At 45.4% G+C, this 14,502-nt stretch overlaps 1 protein-coding gene across 13 annotated transcripts in view; it reads right to left on the minus strand.

The window, feature by feature from the left end:
- The window catches only part of GREB1 (growth regulating estrogen receptor binding 1), a 161,887-nt gene extending 153,525 nt beyond the window's left edge, over positions 1-8,362 (minus strand). For 7 of the 13 annotated variants that reach the window (XR_013526164.1, XR_013526165.1, XM_078348508.1 and 4 more), the window contains exon 1: positions 6,896-7,037. The gene's annotated coding sequence lies outside the window, so the exon portion shown is untranslated. Of the gene's footprint in view, positions 1-6,414; positions 6,541-6,895; positions 7,038-7,466; positions 7,560-8,107 lie in introns of those variants that run through there. The other 6 variants (XM_078348497.1, XM_078348510.1, XM_078348506.1 and 3 more) reach the window with 3 other exon arrangements.
- Between the last annotated feature and the right edge of the window lie 6,140 nt (positions 8,363-14,502).

Below are 14,502 nucleotides of genomic sequence, written 5' to 3' on the forward strand. Positions count from 1 at the left end.
GATGAAAATGTTCTCAAATTAGATCATGGTGATAGTAGCACAACTCTGAGAATATATTTAAAAGCATTGAATTGTATACTCTAAAAAGGCAAATTTTTTAGCATTCAAATTGTAAAATTGTATTACAATTATACATAATATATATAATATGTAATAACATACATTAAGTACATAATATATAATTATCATATATAATATACCATAATATGATTACAATATTATATATCTAGTAATATATATTATAATATATCTAGTAATATAATATATTATGACATTGTACAATTATAATATATAGCATATATAATATGCTACCTATATATTATAATGTACAACATATATTTTTTAATGTACCAGGGAAAAAGAGACAAGAAGGATATACGCTTGGGAAGGTGTTAATCCTGGTAGTCTTTATGCAGTGGTTCTGACATTCAGATACTACTCAGCCTTAACAAGCCACGTCTGAACCTGTTCCTCATCTATAAAATGGAAATAACAACACCAATTTTGCTGAGTTGTAAAGAGAGTGACAATTCACCTAACATACTTTTACATGGTAGATTTTCAAGAAGTGGTGGCTCTAATAGCAATAATTTTTCAGCTACCTCTTGAGTCTGAAAGGCAAAGAAATAAAAGGAATTTAAGTTGATGAACTATCTTACATGCATGAGCCCCATATTTTATTCTCTTTTACTGCCTCCATATTTCTCTGCAGAGTCTAAGACATTGCTAAGCATATAAAAGAATACTGTTCTTTGAGAAATATGAAATGAAATGATCTTTTATCTCAAGTTCTCCTAAATTTTGGAGCAAGACTTAAGAGTAGAATTCCTTTGCCCCCGACCCTGAGATGGAGTCTTGCTCTCTCTCCCAGGCTGAAGTGCATTGGCACAATCTCGGCTCACCGCAACCTCTGCTCCCCAGGTTCAAGCGATCCTCCTGCCTCAGCCTCCCATGTAGCTGGGATTACAGGTGTGTGCCACCATACCCGGCTAATTTTTGTATTTTTAGTATGGATGGGGTTTTACCAGGGTGGCCAGGCTGGTCTGCAAACCCCTGACCTCATGATCTACCCACCTCAGCCTCCCAAATTGCTGGGATTACACTGTGCCTGGCCCAAAGTAGAATTCCTAATTGTCCTCTAATTGTTCCTACCAATATTAAGCTTGGCATTCTCTATCCCGAGTTCCGTAAGTTCCCCAAAGAACAAAAGCTCATTTAGTCATCAGGTATTTTCTGAGTACATACTATGCGCCAGCCACTGTACTGAGTGCTGGGGTACAAGAGTTACCAAAAGTGATCCGATAGCACATGTCATATACTGGCAGGAGACCAGATGTCAAACAAATAAATACATCATTGCAAATGTGGTGTGTCATATGAAGTGCTTCTCAATTTTTTTTTTTTAATAAAAACTGCCTACATCTGCCCCAGTTCAGACAGATTTTATCCAGTAATTTCTTTCCCAATTTTTGTGGGGTTTTTTGTTTTATTTTGTTGTTCTTGTTGTTTGTTTGTTTTTGAGACGGAGTTTCACTCTTTTTGCTGAGGCTGGAGTGCAATGGCGCGGGCTTGGCTCACTGCAACCTCTGCCTCCTGGATTCAAGCGATTCTCCTGCCTCAGCCTCCCAAGAAACTGAGATTACATGTGCCCGCCACCACACCTGGCTAATTTTGTATTTTCAGTAGAGATGGGGTTTCACCATGTTGGCCAGGCTGATCTCAAACTCCTGGCCTCAGCCTCTTTCCCAAATCTTTATGAATCAAGAACACATAATTATCAGTCAGAGTTCCCGATCAACAAAAGACCTCACCATCATTCCACAGCCAATATCATTCTGCACAGAAGGAAGAAGTCTGACATTTGGCTGACTTACAGAGCTGCAAGCAGGTAAATGCACTTTCCAGGAGCTTTCATTTCTGTTGTTTTTATTTTAAGAGCTTACAGACTCCTCGGACACCTTCACGGATTTGTGGTTCTCAAGGCTGAGTGCCCATCAGAAACCACTGGTGGGGCTCATTAAACCACAGACTTCAGGTCACCACCCCCAGAGTTTCCAAGTTGGTCTAGGGAGGGGCCAGAGAATCTCCATTTTGTACAAGTTCCCTGATGACGCTGATGCTGGTTCAGGTAGCTGTAGAATTTGAGAACGACCACAGTAGACAGGCAGAGCATATGCTTCAGCAAAGTCAATGTCAGAAGGAAGCTTTTAAGTTACCTAGGCCAACCTCCTCAAGTGGCAGATGAGAACCTGAGTCCCAAAAGGAGAACCCTCTCTGTCAAGGTCAAAACTGAACAAGGATGGCAGGTCCCTAACTCCCTGGTCACCAGTTTCCAGTGCACAACCTCCCAGCCAGCCCACCTCCTTTTGCTGAGCCCTGGAAGACATCCCTTCCCATTGGACTCTGATGTAAATTTGTGGTCCAGAACGCCAGGGGCAGAAAATTATATCATGTCTTGGATTTACTTTAAAGTGATCCAAAAGGGTTGTGGTGTGGAGAGAGGAAAGGCAAGAAACAAAATTGACAAAATCTGGACAATTGCTGAAGCTGAATGATGAACACAGAGGTTCAAGATACTCATCTTTCTACTTTTGGACAGGTTTGACATTTTCCATAATCAAAAAAAGTCACGGGAATCAGTTAGATCAAGATTTGTCGTTGCATATTTCTGAAGGGCTTGGTCTCTCACACTACCCCTAAAATCCACCCTCTCCCTCAGAAAAACAGTATGTTTTGAACATCTGTGGCTTGCCAAGCCTTGGTTGGGCACTCGAGGGATACAGACAAAACTAAGACATAAATGTCTCTTCCCGAGAAGCCCATAATTTGATGGCAACAATAAAATACGACCATTTTGCTACAGGTGGAACGGTGGCACAAGAGGCAGTTAAGAGCCAGCCAGCTTATTCCCACTGAGATCAAGAGGACTGAGGCAAGGCTTCATCTCTTTTCATCCCATGTCCCTGAAGTTCAGCATTTTTCTCACTTCCTAAGAGTAGTCAAGTTTGAGAAATGTGTACTACCATCCATCAATGACGTTTTATCAAAATAGAAAGAACATTAAAAGCACAAATGATAGGCAAAGCTCAAGCATCCACTAGAGAAATACTTGAATTATAATTTATCAACACAATAGACTATAAAATTGTGATTTAAAATGACAATGTCAAGAAATGCTGATATCGAAACAGGCAATGTCCACAATAAATTACATTTAAATGAGATGTAAATTATATAATATAATTTTAACTAACTGCTATAAGCATATAGAATTTCATTTTTATAACAGGAAAAAATACACGACAGTGTTCAGAGTAATTATATCTAAATCATAGATTTCTGTGGGGTTTTTTTTGTTTTGTTTTGTTTTTGAGATGGAGTTTTGCCCAGGATAGAGTGCAATGGCACCATCTGAGTTCGCTGCAACCTCCACCTCCGGGTTCAAGCGATTCTCCTACCTCAGCCTCCCAAGTAGCTGGGATTACAGGAATACGCCACCAAGCCTGGCTATTTTTGTGTTTTTAGTAGAGATGGGGTTTCATTACGTTGGCCAGGCTGGTCTCGAACTCCTGACCTCAAACCCACCTCAGCCTCCCAAAGTGCTAGGATTACAGGCGTCACCCATGGCATCTAGCCGTTTTTGTTGTTTTTTTTTTAAATTCATCTGTATTTTCTTAAATTTTATTTCACAAATATATATTACTTCTATGAGAGCCTCCCCCTGCCTTTTTAGTGCAATTAGCTTTAAAGTACTATAATTAGATGGCCTATAATCCAGCACTCTGGGAGACAAAGACAGGAGGATTACTTGAGGCCAGGAGTTTAAGACCAGCCTGGGAAACATAGTGACATCTCATCTCTACAAAAATAAAAATTAAAACTAAATTTTTTAAAAAGTACTACAATTTATGTGTATGTCCAGAAACTAAACCAACAGCTAAGACTCCCCATTCAGCAGTGTAAGAGCTGAGAGGGTTAACTGCCTGGAGTCACTATGAAGGAATTAGAGGTCCCCCTGGACACTCTGAAATAGCTAGCCCAGAGTTCTATGAACTGCACGAAGTCAGCCCTAACGATCCATCATCCCCTCAAAAGCCCTAACTGCTTCCTTTCCAAGTCTAGAACAGAGAATGCTAGAAGGGGAAAGGTGAGATTACTGAAAGCAAGTTCCCTTCACCAGTTACTGTTAGACAAGCCCATCCTGCAGTGGTTCCTTTAAATGTCCCAGTATTCTCACTCCTGATGATGGTGCCTGAGCATGGGCAGTATTCTGGGGGCTTGTCCTCTCTCTTTGTGTTATACTTATCTTTTTCCCATCCCTATTTTCTAACCATTCTTTAGCTCTACTTTGAAATTGCCTCAGAACACTCTGGAATCTCTAAATAATTGAAATTTTGAATCCCCAAAGTGGACACAGTTTTCTTTAAAAGAGGATTTCTAATGTCAAGTAAAATGGTGTGGTATAGAATGAGTATCTATAATGCCACAGGCATTCAATAAATTGCTTACTAAATGAAAGAAACAGTGATCAACTTCATACCAAGCACAGAATTCTTTTAGACAGGCTGTTTGAGATCAAAACCTCTCCTGTTGAAAGTGACAACGGGTAAATACAGATGATTCAAATGTAACTTCTGGCTGAGTGTGGTGGCTCATACCTGTAATCCCAGCACTTTGGGAGGCTGAGGCAGGTGGATAACGAGACCAGCCTGGCAAACATGGTGAAAGCTTGTCTCTACTAAAAATACAAAAATTAGCTGGGCATGGTGGTACATACCTGGGACCCCAGCTACTCAGGGGGCTGAGGCACAAGAAGCACTTGAACCCAGGAGGTGGAGGTTGGCAGTGAGCTGAGATTGTGCCACTGTACTTCAACTTGGGTAAAAGAGCAAGACTCTGTCTCAAAAACTATATATATATAAACTATATATAAATATAAATAATATAAATAAAATAAATGTTGCTTCTAATTACCTACCCAGCAAAAGATTTCATGTATTGATCTAATTGGCTATCTTCATGAATCAGAATCATTTTAAACCACCAATAAACCATTTAAACCATCTGCAATAACAAGAAAGGCCAAGATGGAATTCAGTTTCAGTTGGAGCTTTTTTTACCCACTGCTCTGTGCAGTGGAGTGTAGTGGCACTATTGTAACTCACTGCAGCCTCGAACCCCTGGGCTCAAGTGACCCTCTGGCTTAGGTTCCAAGTAGCTAGGACTACAGGCATGTGCCATCGTACCCTGCTAATTTTTTTCTTTCTTTCTTTCTTTTTTTTTTAAGAGATGGGAGTCTCACTATGTTGCCCAGGCTAGTCTTGAGCTCTTGGCCGCAAGCAGTCTTCTGGCCTCCGCCTCCCAAGCAGCTGGGATTCCAGGTGTGAGCTGTGCCTGGCTCCTGAGTTTATTTCTTATGCAAAAAAGAATGCTTGTCCCTGAAAGAACAGCAGAACGAACACCTCCTGCACTGCACTTGGGAACTGAAATGCCACAGATCACATTGCAAACTTGAAATGAACCAGATTTTGGCATGAAAAAAGACCTGTAGAAAATGTTCTCACCTGTGTTGTTCCGTTTAATTGTTTCACATTTAAATTCGGTTTTTGTTTCCTAGAAACAAACTTTTCTGAGAAAGCACTCAGAAACAGTGGTCTGGAAACAATGGATTGCTTATGAACAATTCTACAAAGCTGCCCAGAGATTTAAGAAATCCTAAACGGATAGAGACGTGGAATTCTAATTGGCCTTTATAACTCTCAATAACATTTTCCTACAAAGTGCTACAAACCAGGCAGCATGACCACAGTATTTATAGACGACGAAGTTCAGAAGCCCCTTGTCTAACTCCCAGGTTAAATGCAGAAATTAAAATGCTCTCTCTGGGAATAAAGGAGTGTTTGCTCAAGCTTAATTTACACTTTTATTGTTTTAAAGGGATAATAAAAACTCTTTCAAGTCCTGAAGTAACACTTAACTCTCTAATAAAAGTTTTTTAAAGAAAAGCTTCAATATACAAAGTAAGTAGTAGTTCTTTTTTGCAGGTCCTCAAGACCAGGGATCAAAAGAGAGTTGACAGCAAAATGGCCGGGCGTCCCTCTGCACGAATTGTGGCTCTGTCTGTCTCCAGCCGCCGGGGCCCCGATGGCCGGGCCACACACACACACACCTTCTTGTACTTCTGGGAAGCAGCCTTTGTTCCCAAGACCTAAACTGAGATTCAGTTAGGAAGCCCTCACCTCCCCTGAACCCTCGTCTTCAAGTGCAGGAGCCCCTAAACCAACGTCCCAGGGCCATTCAGGAAAAATGCCCCAAAATTTTCTCCCTGGTCCCAAGTGCCGGGGGCATGTGGCTGCCACTCTAGGCTCCAGACAGTCTCCGTAAACACACAGACAGAGGCAGATAAACACACACCCTTGCAAGACGATTATCGCCGTCGCCGTTCACAGCTCCCGCCTACCGAGCGCTCACCATGTGCCAAACGTGCCACACGCCAAGCGTCTCGAGTGCTCTCTCACATACACACGCCCGCGCGCGCACACTCACGTGCACGCACGCACACCCATACACGCGCACACTCACGTGCACGCACGCCCGCCCATACACGCGCACACATGCACGCACACGACCGCCCATACACGCACACACATGCACTCACGCACACACATGCACACGCAAGCGCACACACGCACGCACTCGCGCACGGCGGCGGCGAGTCCCCACAGGCTCCCAGGGCCGACCCCGGACACCTCCCACCTCCTTCCAGGGATCAGGGCCAGGAAGTGCCCGCGTCTGGCGGGGCGCGTCTTCCCTGCCTGGCGCCAAGCGCCCCCCGACCCCCGAGCAGCTCCCCTACAGCCCCGCGCCCGCGGCCGCCCGGCGGGACCGCTCCTACCTCGGGCCCTTTGTCCTCCAGTCGCCGTTGGCCCGCACCCGACCGCCCGCCGCCGATGGAGGCCAGCCCAGCCTCCAGGCTGCGCTGGCGGCCGCAGAGCCCGGCCCCGCACCCGGCCCGGTCCCCGGCCCTGGCCCCGGACGAGGAGCGGGGCGCTCGGCAAAGCCCGGATCTCCGGAGCCGCGGCCGGCGCGGAAGACTCGACCCCTGACACCGGCCGCCCCCTGTGATCCACTTCTCCGGGTCTTCGGGGCGGCCGAGCCCACCGCCCGGCCCTCCTCCGCGGCCGCCCCTGGACCTCCGCCGGGGAAGGGTCGGGGAGGGCGCGGGCCCCGCACCCCCAGAGGCGCCCGGCGGGGGGCGCAGGTGACAGGGACTGAGGGGAGCCCCCGCGCACTCCCGCCCGGGTTCGCGCCCCGGACCTGGAACCCCAGGTTTACCCTGACCCTCCCGCCCTCGTTCCCAACAAAGACGCGCTCCCGGCTCCGGCGCCCCAGGGAAGGTCGCCGAGCCCGGCCGCCCTGCCCGCTTGTCCTGCCCTGGCGGCTGCCAGGTCCCATCCCGCGCCCACCTGCGTGGGTTCAGAAAGATGGAAGGAACCTCGTGGGTTCAGAAAGATGGAAGGAGCCCTGAGCGCCAGCCCCGGGCTCCGTGCGCCGTCTGCGCTCGACGGTGCGGCGTCCTCCCTCTTCCGGAGGCCGCCCTCCCTGCAGCGGCCCCGTCCCACCCCTGGGGCCATACTGGACGCCCCCTCCGGGGACAGGGCACTTAGCGGGGAAGAAGATCTGGACAGAGGTTGGGGGACCCCTCGGAGGACCGAGGTCATTTTGTCGCTGTGGAACGCAGGCGCCCAGACGGGACGCGGCGTGGCTGTGAGGCTGCGGGAGTGGAGCCCAGGCCTCCCCAAAACTGCACCACAAGGGCCCCCGGATCTGCATGCTCGGCCACAGGGACTGAGCCCGACCGAGCGCAGTCACCGCGGCGCCCACGGTCCTCTTCCCCATCGCCGCCGAGCGCTCAAGACGCGGGAGATGGGGGCACCCGGTCCCCAGCAGCCGAGGTCGGCGAGCGGCCCACGAGAGGACCGGCTCGAGATCAACAGAGGAAGAGAAAGATTCTGGAACTATGGGCCCCTGTGGTTGGAACCCGGCCAGCTTTCCCTGGTGACAGACAGGTCGGGAAAAAAATGAGAGAAGGAAGAAATAAACGAACCTCAAATGAGTCCCTGCAAACCTCACTGGCGGCGGCTGCTGAGGTGGCCCCAAGGGACGAGCACGGGGCAGAAGTAAAACTGGAGGAAGCTGAGACAAGAAAGCTTGAGATCCTTCTTTTCTTTTCTTTCTTTTTCTTTCTATTTTTTTTTTTTTCCTTTCTCTTTCTTTCTTTCCTCTCTGTCTCTTTCCTTTTGTGTGTGTGTGTGCGAAACACAGGTCCCTGTGTTTTCAGGAGGCAGTCAGAAGCAGAACTGGACTCAGGAAACTGGCCCTGGGCCCCCTGCCACTCACCGCGAGGACCCCTAGTGAGGCCTTGGGCCTAATAACCACTGTCTTTGAAAACAGCCTGAAAACTCACAGTTCACAAATCTGGACTGAGTGATTAAACAATAAAAGCAGGGAGTGAGGTTTAGGCCCCAGCACCTGCCAGCACACTGCAGGTTCTCAGTGAAAGTGAAGCCTGGGTGAATCCCTGCAGCTCGCCATACTCTGATTGGCAGCACCTTCATTTTCCTTTCCTCATTATGAAATAGCTCAAACACCCACATTTGACTTTTCTCATTGTGAAATTTTCAAATACACGCTAAACTAAGAAAGTAACGTAAAGAGCCCATGTGCTCAAGAACCAGCCAATCCTAACATCGTGCCACACTTGCTTCAACTGTTTATGTAAGACATGAATATTACAAACAGTGGAAGCCTTCCTCGGGTCACCCCTAGTACTCTTCCAAAGCATCCCATTCCTGTGTTTACACTGTTACTGCATTATTCATGTGTTCATAAATCATATAGAGAATTTTTATCTGCTTTACAATTTCCTGTGTGTCACCATCCTATTTCATTCTGAAACCTGGTCAGTTTGTCTTGTTTTGCTCAAGATTATGAGATCCACCTGATCATATATATAGCTCTAGTTTATTCATTTTAACTATTACATTGTATTCCATTGTATGAATAGGGCACAAGTCATACATACATTCTTCTGTTGATAGACATTTGAGTTGAGATTATAAGCCAGACTGCAGTGAACATTCTGGAACTGCATTTATCTTTCTAGGGTATAGCTCATCTCATTTCAGCCACTCTAGTAAAAACCTGTGCAGAATAAGATGTTGAATTAACTAACATTAGCCCAAATGTCCACTCTATGGTTTGGGTTAGTTACTATAACTGCTAAACCAATAATCACTGTGAAAAATGTCCTTACATTTTTTTCTCTCTTCGTTTTGACAGCTTATGTCTTACCAGGCAGATAAAATCCCATAGAACAGAGGTCAGCAAATTTTTCTTAAATGGCAAGAGGTCGGTATTTTAGTCAATTTAAAATGTAAGTTCATTGTTTTCTTTCTTTCTTCTTTTTTTTTTTTTTTTGCTTTTTTTTTGTTTTTAGAGATGAGGGTCTCACTTTGTCACTAGGCTGGTCTGGAACTCCTGGCCTCAAGTAATTATCCTGCCTCAGCCTCCCAAAGTGCTGGGGTTACAGATAAGAGCCACTGCTCCCCACCTAAAGGTAACCTTTTAAGAATGTAAAAAGTATACTTATTGGCTCATGGACTATAAAACAAAAATAAAAAGCAAAAAATAGTCAACTGAGTGGAGTTGGCCCCTGGGCTACAGCTCGTTTTCCCACTCCTGCTATAGAAGAATTCATTCCAAAAATGAATTCCTTTCTTTAAATAGGTGGTCACTTTCAACCATGACAAAAGTGTAATTTGGCTCAACAGAAGAACCAAAGTGAATATGGTGTTACTCTGAGGGAAACATTTCTGGAAAGATGTCCCATACCTTAACCAGTTAATACAATGACTTTGACAGAAACCATTTAATCCTATTTTTGAAGATCTATAATGAATTTTAGAAATGTGTAAAGTCCTACCAACTAAGAATTCATTAGTTGGTAGAACTAATTAAGTTAGTTCTTTTATCAGCTAAGGAAAGCAATGGAATTCGATGAAAAATGTGTGTATTATTTTCTTGTTTAATGAATCATCTCCCTGCTTCTGGTTCATTGATTTAAATGCCAGCACACAAGTACAAATGATTAGATTTGTTTTTCCTGGAACCTGACCCTTATTTTATGTCTTGATTGAACTTGAACCAAAATTTGGAAAAGTAATTTCAAAATATTTTCTCAAATGAGCTGAATTTGCCTGGTTTAAAATGTTGACCAAAATGGGGCCAAGCTAAAACACTTTGATGGCCAACCTGTAATTTGCAAAGGAGTCCATCTCTCTCCAAGCCGGTTCAATAACCAGAGGCCTTCCCCAAAAACAGCAGTGTGGGCAAGGCAGTAAGTTGTGGCTCTCTTTTGCCCTTTGTGTCTTTGCCAGCATTATCCTAAAGAATATCTCTCTCCACAGGGCACAGTGACTCACCCCTGAAATTACAGCACTTTCGGAGGCAAAGGCAGGTGGATCACCTGACCTGAGGTTGGGAGTTTGAGACCAGCCTGACCAAGATGGAAAACGCTGTCTCTACTAAAAATACAAAATTAGCCAAGCATGATGGCGCATGCCTGTGATCCCAGATACTCGGGAGGCTGAGGCAGGAGAATCACTTGAACTCGGGTGGTGGAGGCTGCTGTGAGCTGAGATCGTGCCATTGCACTCGAGCCTGGGTAACAAGAGCAAAACTTGGTCTCAAAAAAAAAAAAAAAAGAATCTCTTCTCTCTCTCTCTCTCTCTCTCTCTCTCTCTCTCACACACACACACACACACACACACACATACACACACATTTTTTTCTCCCTCACACATATACATCCTTACACACTTTCCCCCTTATGTGTCTGCACATGTACTATGCATGTTGATTTCTTACACATATGTACTTCCTTAAATGCATGCAGTACTCATGCTTTGAGCAAACACACAGCTCTTTTTCACATATAATCCACACTCTCACCCAAACAGACCTTGTCACACAAACAGTTCTCTGCTGTATACATGTTTTCTCTTTGCACCTACATTTCTGTTTTGTGCAGACCCAACTCTTCTCATAGCTTTTTCTTTCGGCCATACACACATTTTCATACCCCTCCACCCAGCTTGCTTAAATTATCCCAAAATGTGGAAGGGCGGCCATAACAAACGGAGGGGCTTAAACAATAGGAATCTGTTGTCTCTCATCCAGAGGCTAGAAGCCCAGCATCAAGAGGACAGCAGGTTGGTTCCTTCTCATGGCTGTGGGGAGGATCTCTCCCAGGCTTCTCTTCTTGGCTTGTAAATGGCCCAGGGCTGGAGTGCAGTGGCATGATCTCAGTTCACTGCAACCTCCACCTCCCAGGTTCAAGTGATTCTTCTGCCTCAGCCTCCTGAGTAGCTGGGATTACAGGCATGCACCACCATGCCTGGCTAATTGGGGTTTTGCCATGCTGGCCACGTTGGTTTCGAACTCCTGACCTCAGCTGCTTCACCTGCCTCGGCCTGCCGAAGTGCTGGGATTACAGGCATGAGCCACCGCACCCAGCCTCTCTATGCAAATCTGTGTCCAAATTTCCTCTTGTTATAAAGACACACCAGTCATTGTGGACAGGACGCACCCTAATGACATCATTTAGTTTGGTTACCCCTGAAAAGATCCTATCTCCAAATAAGGTCACATCCTGAGGTACCAGTTAGGACTGCAACATATAAAATTTTGGAAGGGTCATGGCACCAGCAGGACACAGTTTGACGCATAGCAGTAAGGTTTGGGTCTGGCTGGTTTCTGCGTGAGGTTTAGATCAGAAATACTAAACTCCATCTTGATCAGTAGTAAATCTGAAGTCTAGATGTGGTAGTTCCTCACTGGAAACCTTGAACTCAAATTCGACTGCTCCCCTCTCCCCTACACCTCACCCAGAGCTTATCAGGGATATTGGCCACCCAAAATTCAAGGGCTCTATTCAGTGGGCTCCCTAAGGTGAAAGCACTCCACCTGGTGGACAGCACTTTGAATTCACTACGCATCCGCAAATGATAGACCAGCTGGTAACAGCACTATCCGATGCATCTTGGTTGACATTAAATGTTAGATAAATAAAATGGGAATGAATTGGGGACAGAATGAATTTGATGCAACCAATATAGATCACAGGGGTAGTGCATGGGACGTGAACATTTAAGAAGAACATTTCATAATCAAGAAGACATTATCAAACTAGATGGTATTTGTGTAGAATTCAAGAATAGAAGGTAGTAATTCACCTCTGATGGAGCTTTCTTTAAAAGTCTGGGTGTAGTGTGGGTGCACACGAGACCTGGGCCCCCGATAACCAAAGAATATGCCATTACATAAACATTTGAATGAGAAGATACTCTGTTGTTCTAATAACATGTGCAGAAATACATCTTTCTGTCAGGAGTGCAGCAATATTGAGGGACCACCTTCCTAATTTCTGATGGCAGTTACAGAACAAATTACATAGGACAAGAAAACACAAAGGGTAGAGATGCTATCACAGCCCATGTTGTACCCACCACCCTTAACCTCATCATCCGATTTCTCTTTCTCCAGAGAACACCCCTTGGGAGTTCATTCCTTAAGGAGTGTGATAGTATGTAATATACACCAGGTACGTTATATACATGTTTTTTTGTTTGCTGTTTTTTGAGACAGGGTCTCACTCTGTGACCCAGCCTTGGTCTCCTGGGCTCAATAGATCCTGCCACCTCAGCCTCCCAAGTAGCTAATTTGAATCAACAGTATTTAAGCAATACTAAAAAAACGTATTCAGCACACAAGCAGGAGGAAAAATAAAAGTTGGTAAACTTCCCAATAATTTGATAGTGCTGAATCAAGACAAAATCCATTGTAATATTTACTAACAAGATTTAAGACAAATTCTTGCATTTTGTCATCATGTTTTGCTTTAGAGTTCATATTTCAAAGTCAGCATACTTAAGATTCTTTTTTCCAAATTCGACTTAGTTCTTTCTAATGTAATGCACACATTGACAGTGAAACATCGTTATTGTCATGTGTCCAGGTTGCTTGGGTCATCGAGCTACCTACAGAGAGAAGCTAGCTTCAGCTAGGGGTCCGGGAGAGGCTTCCCCGAAGGAATGATGTCTAAAACGAGGATGAGGAGTTTGCTAAAGGAAGCAGCAAAGTGATAATGTTTTCGGCAAAGAAAACATGAGAAGACTCAGTAGTGAGGAAAAGTTTTTGAGGCATTGAGTGAATATTAGTGTGACTGGAGCAGAGAGAGCGCAGTGCACCAAGTAGTCCATGATAAGGTGGTGGTCAGGGAGGGGCTCCTGAGTGTTCAGAAACAGATCCAACCCTCCAGCCACCTGCAGTGTGATGGGGAGGCCGCCAGGCAGGCAAGCGGCCGGTTTACAGGGAAAATACTAACACGGAGTATAAAACACAGCACACAACAGATTTCAATCAGAGGACAGGTGAGGTCAGATCTGTGCTTTGAGATGATTTCTCTGGCAATGTGAGGTCAACAGCTACAAAAATAAAAATAAAAAAGAAGTAGAAGAAAAAAGCAGTTCTTTAATTTGACAGTGACAGTGGAGAGCCAGTTGAAGGTGGAGAGACCAGAGACAGGGAGATGAATTAGGAAGCAGCTATAATAGTCCAGGAACAATGACGGGGAGAACAGTAGCAGGCAGCAGGAATCAAGGGCGAGGAGGAGGCTGCAATGCTTTTTGGAGGCATAGCTGAAGAGCCCCCATGCCCACCCCCTCGCTTCCCTTTGTCACCCTCTCATTGGAGTTCACTGAGGCGGACAGCAATCGCTCATCTTTCCCACCGCTCTTTGTGGACAGGCTGTCATGGGGATTTGCTGTTGTGGGCGTATTTGACTACAGGCTTACCTTTTTGTTCCCTTTCCAAAGCAGGAGGCAGATACTGTTGCTAAGTGTGGAGACTGAATCCATGTGCTAGGACCAATGAAAGCCTCCATGGGCTACCATCTTGGGAGCCCTCTGGATAGCCTGTCAAGTTCTGAACAAAACCTCAGGACAAAGCATTCACTGTACCCCTCCTTGTTCCATTTGATGTCATTTTAGAAGCATTCTTAGTCACTGGGGTAGAGAGCTTCAAGAGTCAATTAGAAACGGCCCCTGTGAAACTGTGAAGCTTTCGTTACCATTGAAGATGGATTTTGCAGTAGGGACTTGACACCTATTATCTCTAATACAGCAGAATTGCATGTATGTCTGCCCTCAGTTTACAAATACAGACACTGAGAGTCATAAAGGTGAGGTTACCTGCCATAAGGGGTAATTGGAGTTGGTGCTGGACACACTCCAGCCTGGGCTCATCTGCTCATTCCAGTCCACCCTCCTCTTTCTGCATCCTTCCATCTCTTCCACATTCCCCTCTGGCCAAGGGTGCTTGTTCTGGGCCTTTCATCTCACCTCCTAAAAGGTGAGACTCATCTGGGAAGAATAAGACCAG

This window comes from Callithrix jacchus, chromosome 14 (assembly GCF_049354715.1).
Source record: "Callithrix jacchus isolate 240 chromosome 14, calJac240_pri, whole genome shotgun sequence".
Taxonomy (NCBI): domain Eukaryota; kingdom Metazoa; phylum Chordata; class Mammalia; order Primates; family Cebidae; genus Callithrix; species Callithrix jacchus.